The sequence below is a fragment of the Macaca nemestrina genome, chromosome 13 (genome assembly GCF_043159975.1).
Source record: "Macaca nemestrina isolate mMacNem1 chromosome 13, mMacNem.hap1, whole genome shotgun sequence".
NCBI lineage: Eukaryota > Metazoa > Chordata > Mammalia > Primates > Cercopithecidae > Macaca > Macaca nemestrina.
The window spans coordinates 61,407,408-61,413,522 of record NC_092137.1 but is presented as its reverse complement, the minus strand read 5'-3'; positions in this window follow the sequence as shown (position 1 = coordinate 61,413,522).

Sequence of the window (6,115 nt, the reverse complement as noted above, 5' to 3'; positions counted from 1 at the left end):
TATGAAAGAAGATGGGCCTTGATGGATGAATGGAATTTCAACAGGTAGAGAGATGGGAGAGTTCCTTCCAGACCAAAGAAGAATCACATCAGCAAAGATGTGCAGGTTAGGAATGAGTGGAAAGTAGGATGGGCACAAAGCAGAATGGGTGAGAAGACAAAAGTGAGGACATTTTGACAGGGGAGTGAAAGCCGCCATGAAGTCTTTTTATACCATCAGTGAAGCAAATGTGTGCTGAGTTGTGTCTTCTCTAGCAGCAGTGGCCCACACCAGCCGCCCACACTGGCCGGCTCTGAAGCCCTGTGCTTGGATCCAAGTCTTGGCTCTGCCACTTACCGGATGAGTGACCTCAGGCAAGTTCCTTAATCTCTGTGTACTTCATTGTTTGTAAAATGGAAATAGTGTTACCATCTGTCTGCATTAGGATTAGATTCCACTGCTAGTAACAGTGGGAGACCAAAATTTGAAGGATTGTTGAGCTGAAGACAGTTAAGAAGCCAGCCAGGCACAGATGGATCTTTGCTTGGATCTTTGCAAGGTCTTCCTAATGGTCTCTCTGTCCCTGTTAGTCTCTTTCTCCTCCAGTCCAGCCTCCACTGCCTCCATGCGATCTCTCTAAAACCAGGGGCACCTTCACTTGGCAGTGTCTTAAAACTGCTCTTCACCTCTGCTGAAGTCAAGTACTTCCCAAGAGGACTGATGTTTGCTTTCCCCATCATCTAGGGCAGTACCAACCTGAGTCTCTGTGGCAGGCAGCCTCTGAGATGACCCTCACCTATCCCTCGCTCTTGGTATTTGTACCTTTCTGTAATCCCCTCCCCTTGAGTGTGGGCTGGACCCGGTGACTTGCTTCTGATGGACAGAATACAGCAAAAGTGATGAGATGTTCCCTACAGGATTAGGTTACCAAAAGACTGCCCTTTTTTTTTTTTTTTTTTTTTTTTTTTTGGAGACAGAGTCACGCTCTGTTGCCAGGCTGGAGTGCAGTGGTACAATCTCAGCTCACTGCAACCTCTGCCTCTCGGGTTCAAGCCATTCTCCTGCCTCAGTCTCCCGAGTAGCTGGGATTACAGGCACATGCCACTATGCCCGGCTAATTTTTGTATTTTTAGTAGAGATGGAGTTTCACCATGTTGGCCAGGATGGTCTCGATCTCCTGACCTTGCAATCTGCCCAATTGACCTCCCAAAGTGCTAGGATTACAGGTGTGAGCCACCGCGCCGGGCCTTTTTTGTTTTTTTAATTGAGACAGAGTCTTGCTCTGTCAACCAGGCTGGAGTGCAGTGGTGCAATCTCAGCTCACTGCAACTTCCGCCTCCTGGGTTCAAGTGATTCTCCTGCCTCAGCCTCCTAAGTAGCTGGGATTACAGGTGCCTGCTACCATGCCAAGCTGATTTTTATATTTTTAGTAGAGACGGGTTTCACCACCTTGGCCAGGGGCTGGTCTCAAATTACTGACCTCAGGTGATCCACCCACCTCAGCATCCCAAAGTGCTGGGATTACAGTCATGAGCAACCGTGCCCAGCCAAAACTCCCCATTTTCTTGCTGGTGGGTTGCCTACCTCTCTCTCTCCCTCTTTCCCTCTTCCTCTTTCTCTTTTCCTGCGCCTCACTTGGAGGAAACAAGCAAGTTTATGCATGAGTAAAGTTTTGCAAGTTTATCACAGGGTACATTCTAGCTAGTGGCATGCAGAATGGAAAGGTGCATATATTTTCAATTTTGACAGAAACTGCCCAGTTATCCTCCAGAAAGATTTATCAGCTTACACAGCTGACCCCTATACAACATGGGGGGTTTAGGGGGACTGACTCTGCCACACAGTCAGAAATTTGTGTATAACTTTTGGCTTCCCCAAAACTTAACTATTATTAGCCTACTGTTGGCTGGAAGCCTTATCTAGAAGAGTTGATTAACATATATTTTGTATATTATATTTACCATATTCTTACAATAAAGTAAGCTAGAGGAAAAAAAGTTTTATTAAGAAAATCATAAGGAAGCCCAGGCACTGTGGCTCATGGCTGTAATGCTAGCACTTTGGAAGGCCAAGGCAGGCAGATCACCTGAGGTCAGGAATTCAAGCCCACCCTGGCCAACATGATGAAACCCCGCCTCTACAAAAATACAAAAATTAGCCGGGCATGATAGGGGGTGCCTGTAATCCCAGCTACTTGGGAGGCTGAGGCAGGAGAATCGCTTGAACCCGGGAGGCAGAGGTTGCAGTGAGTCAGAATCATGCCACTGCACTCCAGCCTGGGCGACAGAGTAAGACTCTGTCTCAAAAAAAAAAAAAAAAAGTAAGGAAGAGAAAATATATTTACTGTTCATTAAGTGGAAGTAGATCACCATAAAGGTCTTCATCCTTATCATCTTCATGCTGAGTAGGCTAAGGAGGAGGAAGAGGAAGGCTTGGTCTTGCTGTCTCAGGGCTGGCAGAGGCAGAAGAGGTGGAGGAGGTAGAAGGGGAGGCAGGAGAGGCAGGCACACACTCAGTAACTTTTACTGAAAAAAATCTGCATATAAGTGGGCCTATGTTGTTCACGGGTCAGTTACTTTTGTCTAATGAGAATTCTTTTCCTCCTCTTCTTTAACCCTTCACCAGTATCAGCCATCTTTCTAATATTTGACAGTATGATAGATTAAAAATCAATATAATTTTTTTATGAATAAATATTTATTGTTTTACTTTAGTTTTTTTTTTTTGAAGTCAGGTGAGCATCTAAATTTTTTTTGGCCATTTATTTTTCTGCCTATACATATTATCTTTGCCAATTTAAAACTAGGTGATTCATATTTTCTTATTCCTATGGGTGAAATAATTTCTTATGTATCTGAATGTTCTTAATCATTTCTTTATAAGGAAATAAACTTTTGGTCATAAATTTAAAAAAAAAAACATTTCCCAGCATAACAATCACCAGAGTCAATAATGCTGGAGCTGAGGATACTTGACCCTGTGTTTGCTGTAATCATGATAAACAGGGGATTGAGCAATAAGTAAGTAAATTGAGCATAATGGAAGCCAGATTTCTTGTTATTAGAGAAGGGGTTTACAAATATGGAGTGAGTAAAGCTATAATACACCCTATTGGATTGGAATTGGAGGTGCTGGTGTGAGCCCATGGTCATGTATAAGGATAGATAGCTACAGAAATGGATACTCTGGTCCACAACTTTTTTGAAACTTTCCCCTTCAAAAGGTATAATCTCCTTGCCCTTGAACATGGGCTGGACTTAATGACTTGCTTCTCACCAACCAGAACATGATGGAAGGGATGTATGTATATACATGTTCTTCTATACGTATATATTTAGTATATATATTAAATTGGGACACTGGAAAATTTTGAATGGGGACTGCAGATAGATAGTGGTAATAGTGAATCAATCTTAATTGATGGTTGACCTGCAGTTATCTGGGAGAATGTTGCAGATTTTCAGAAATATGTGTTGAAGTACCAAGGGCAAATGATACATAATGTTTGCATCTTACTCTCAAATGCTGTAAAAATGTGAATATGTATGTATGGAGAGAGAAAATGGTAAGACTATTGTGGTAAACTGTTAACTGAGGAATCTGAGTGAAGTTCTTTCTACTACTCTTGCAGCCTTTTTATAAATCTGAAATTATTTCAGTATAAAAGTTGTTTTAGGCCGGGTGTGGTGGCTCACGCCTGTAATCCCAGCACTTTGGGAGGCTAAGGCAGGCAGATCACGAGGTCAGGAGATCGAGACCATCCTGGCTAACATGGTGAAACCCCATCTCTACTAAAAATGCAAAAATTAGCCGGGCGTGGTGGCGGGCGCCTGTAGTCACAGCTATTCTGGAGGCTGAGGCAGAAGAATGGCATGAACCTGGGAGGCGAAGCTTGCAGTGAGCCGAGATCGCACCACTGCACTCCAGCCTGGGTGACGGAGCGAGACTCCTTCTCAAAAAAAAAGTTGTTTTAAAAATAGGCCTTCCTAGTTTGTTGTTGGAGTTTTGACTTTATATATTTTTTGTTTTGTTTTGTTTTTTTGCTAAACAAACAAACAAAAATTTTAAGTAGTCCAAGCTTTATCAAACTTTTCCCTTTTGGCTTTTGGGTGATGTGTCCTGTTTGAGGCAGTCATTTGAAGAAAGTCCCTGGACCAACAGCTAATTAAAGAGGTAAAGTGGCAAGTTTGATCCCACTTTTGCAAGAGAAACACCAACAGGCATTGAGAAAAAACTGCTCAACTTTTCTCTGGAGCCATAGCTTAGGAGATAGACACATGGAGCCCTACAGCTTCACTGTCCACGGAGCATCTTCAGTTGAATCTGTAGTCAGTACTTCAAATTTAACAGAGCTAAAACCTGCCTATCTTTTTGCCCTAACTAGTTACTTCTCTGGACTCTCCTATTCCTGTCTCGCAGGTATCCAAACTCAGGAGCCATCTTTGCGCCCTCCTCTCGCTCCTCCCACATCTAACCAGGAAGTGATGTGCCTTAATCTTTCATCTTCTCATTACATTCTGCCACCTCCTATTCCAGGTCCACATCCTTCAAATCTGAATTGTCACTGGAGCCATCTCCATTTACCACCTCCGAGTTGCTAATCCTCAATAACTTACTCCTGGAGGAAAGCTCTAATGGACTTCTTCCCTTATTACCTAAGATTATTTATATTATAGTGTCACTTAAAAATATGTAGAAATGCAAAGATGGATATCAACTCCCTAACCTAAGAGCTTTCATCCAACTTTAAAAGATATTTACAAATCAAATACAACAAAAGCACAGAACCAATAAAAGTCAAATGGACATCCTAGTGCCAGATGCTCTTTGTTGACTGTTCTGCTGTTCACGTTATAGTCATGATCTGGATGGCCTTCTGGAATTCCATGTGCCTATATGGTTATAGGTATTGATGGCCAATTTTCCCATCATGTTCCTCTATTGGAACTTCTACAAAACTGTGGTGACAGTTGCACTGCAATGTGAATGTACTTAAAACACTATTGAACTGTGCACTTAAAAGTGGCTAAGATGAAGCCAGGCATGGTGGCTCACACCTGTAATCCCAGCACTTTGGGAGGCCAAGGTGGGTGGATTGCTTGAGCTCAGCAGTTCGAGACCAGCCCTGGCAACATGATGAAATCCTAGCTCAACAAAAAATACTAAAGTTAGCTGGGCATGGTGGCATGTGCCTGTAGTCCCAGTTCCTCTGGTGGCTGAGGTGGGAGGATTGCTTAAGCCCCAGAGGTCAAGGCTGCAATGAGCCCTGATCACACCATTGCACTCCAGCCTGGGCAACAGAGTGAGACACTGTCTCAAAAAATAAAATTAAAATTAAAATTAAAATTAAATAAAATGTTAAGATGGCAAGTTTTATGTTATATATCTTTTACCAAAATGAAAAAAATTTTAAATTTAGTATTATCATCAGGCAAAAGACAAAAAATGTAAAGAGACTCTGAATATATGCGCAGGCAACCTCCCCCAGCAGTCCACACAGCTTGGATCCCTTTCCCACTTTATACCCTTAGCCTGGGATCCTAAGTGAACCTCACTTTGACTTCTCACCACACTTCACTGTTGCCCCTCAACTCTCCTCTACATCCACCTTCAGCGCCAGCCAACTGGCGTGAATCAAACCCAATATACATCCTCACCTCTTTGCCTTGGCTCATGTTCTTCCCCAGCTGCTTGTCTTATCTATCTAATCCTTCCATTTGTCTAAGTCCCTTTTCCTCCTCACAGTGGGATGGTCCCAGCCCACAGCGACATGCCTCCCAGCAGAGGGTGTCAATACACCCCATTTGGCAATAGTTCCACATTCTAAAATATTTATCACTTATACTCCCAACCATTCCACAGACATTTATGGAACATCCACATGACAATGGGCTAAGCCCCTGAATTACACGAATCTGCTTTTTCTGTCTCTCAGAGCCCCTTAGACATTTCACAAATGTATACTGCAGGTGTGTGGATGATGTCGTACCAGTCTGTACTGTCATATTTCACACATGGACAGCAAGATTTAAACCACTGAAATCAAGAATAGTATAATCTCAGGACTTGCCTAAAATAATAGGATGTTTTGTTATTGGTAGTAGTTTGTGTTTTTGTTTTATTTTTTGAGATGGAG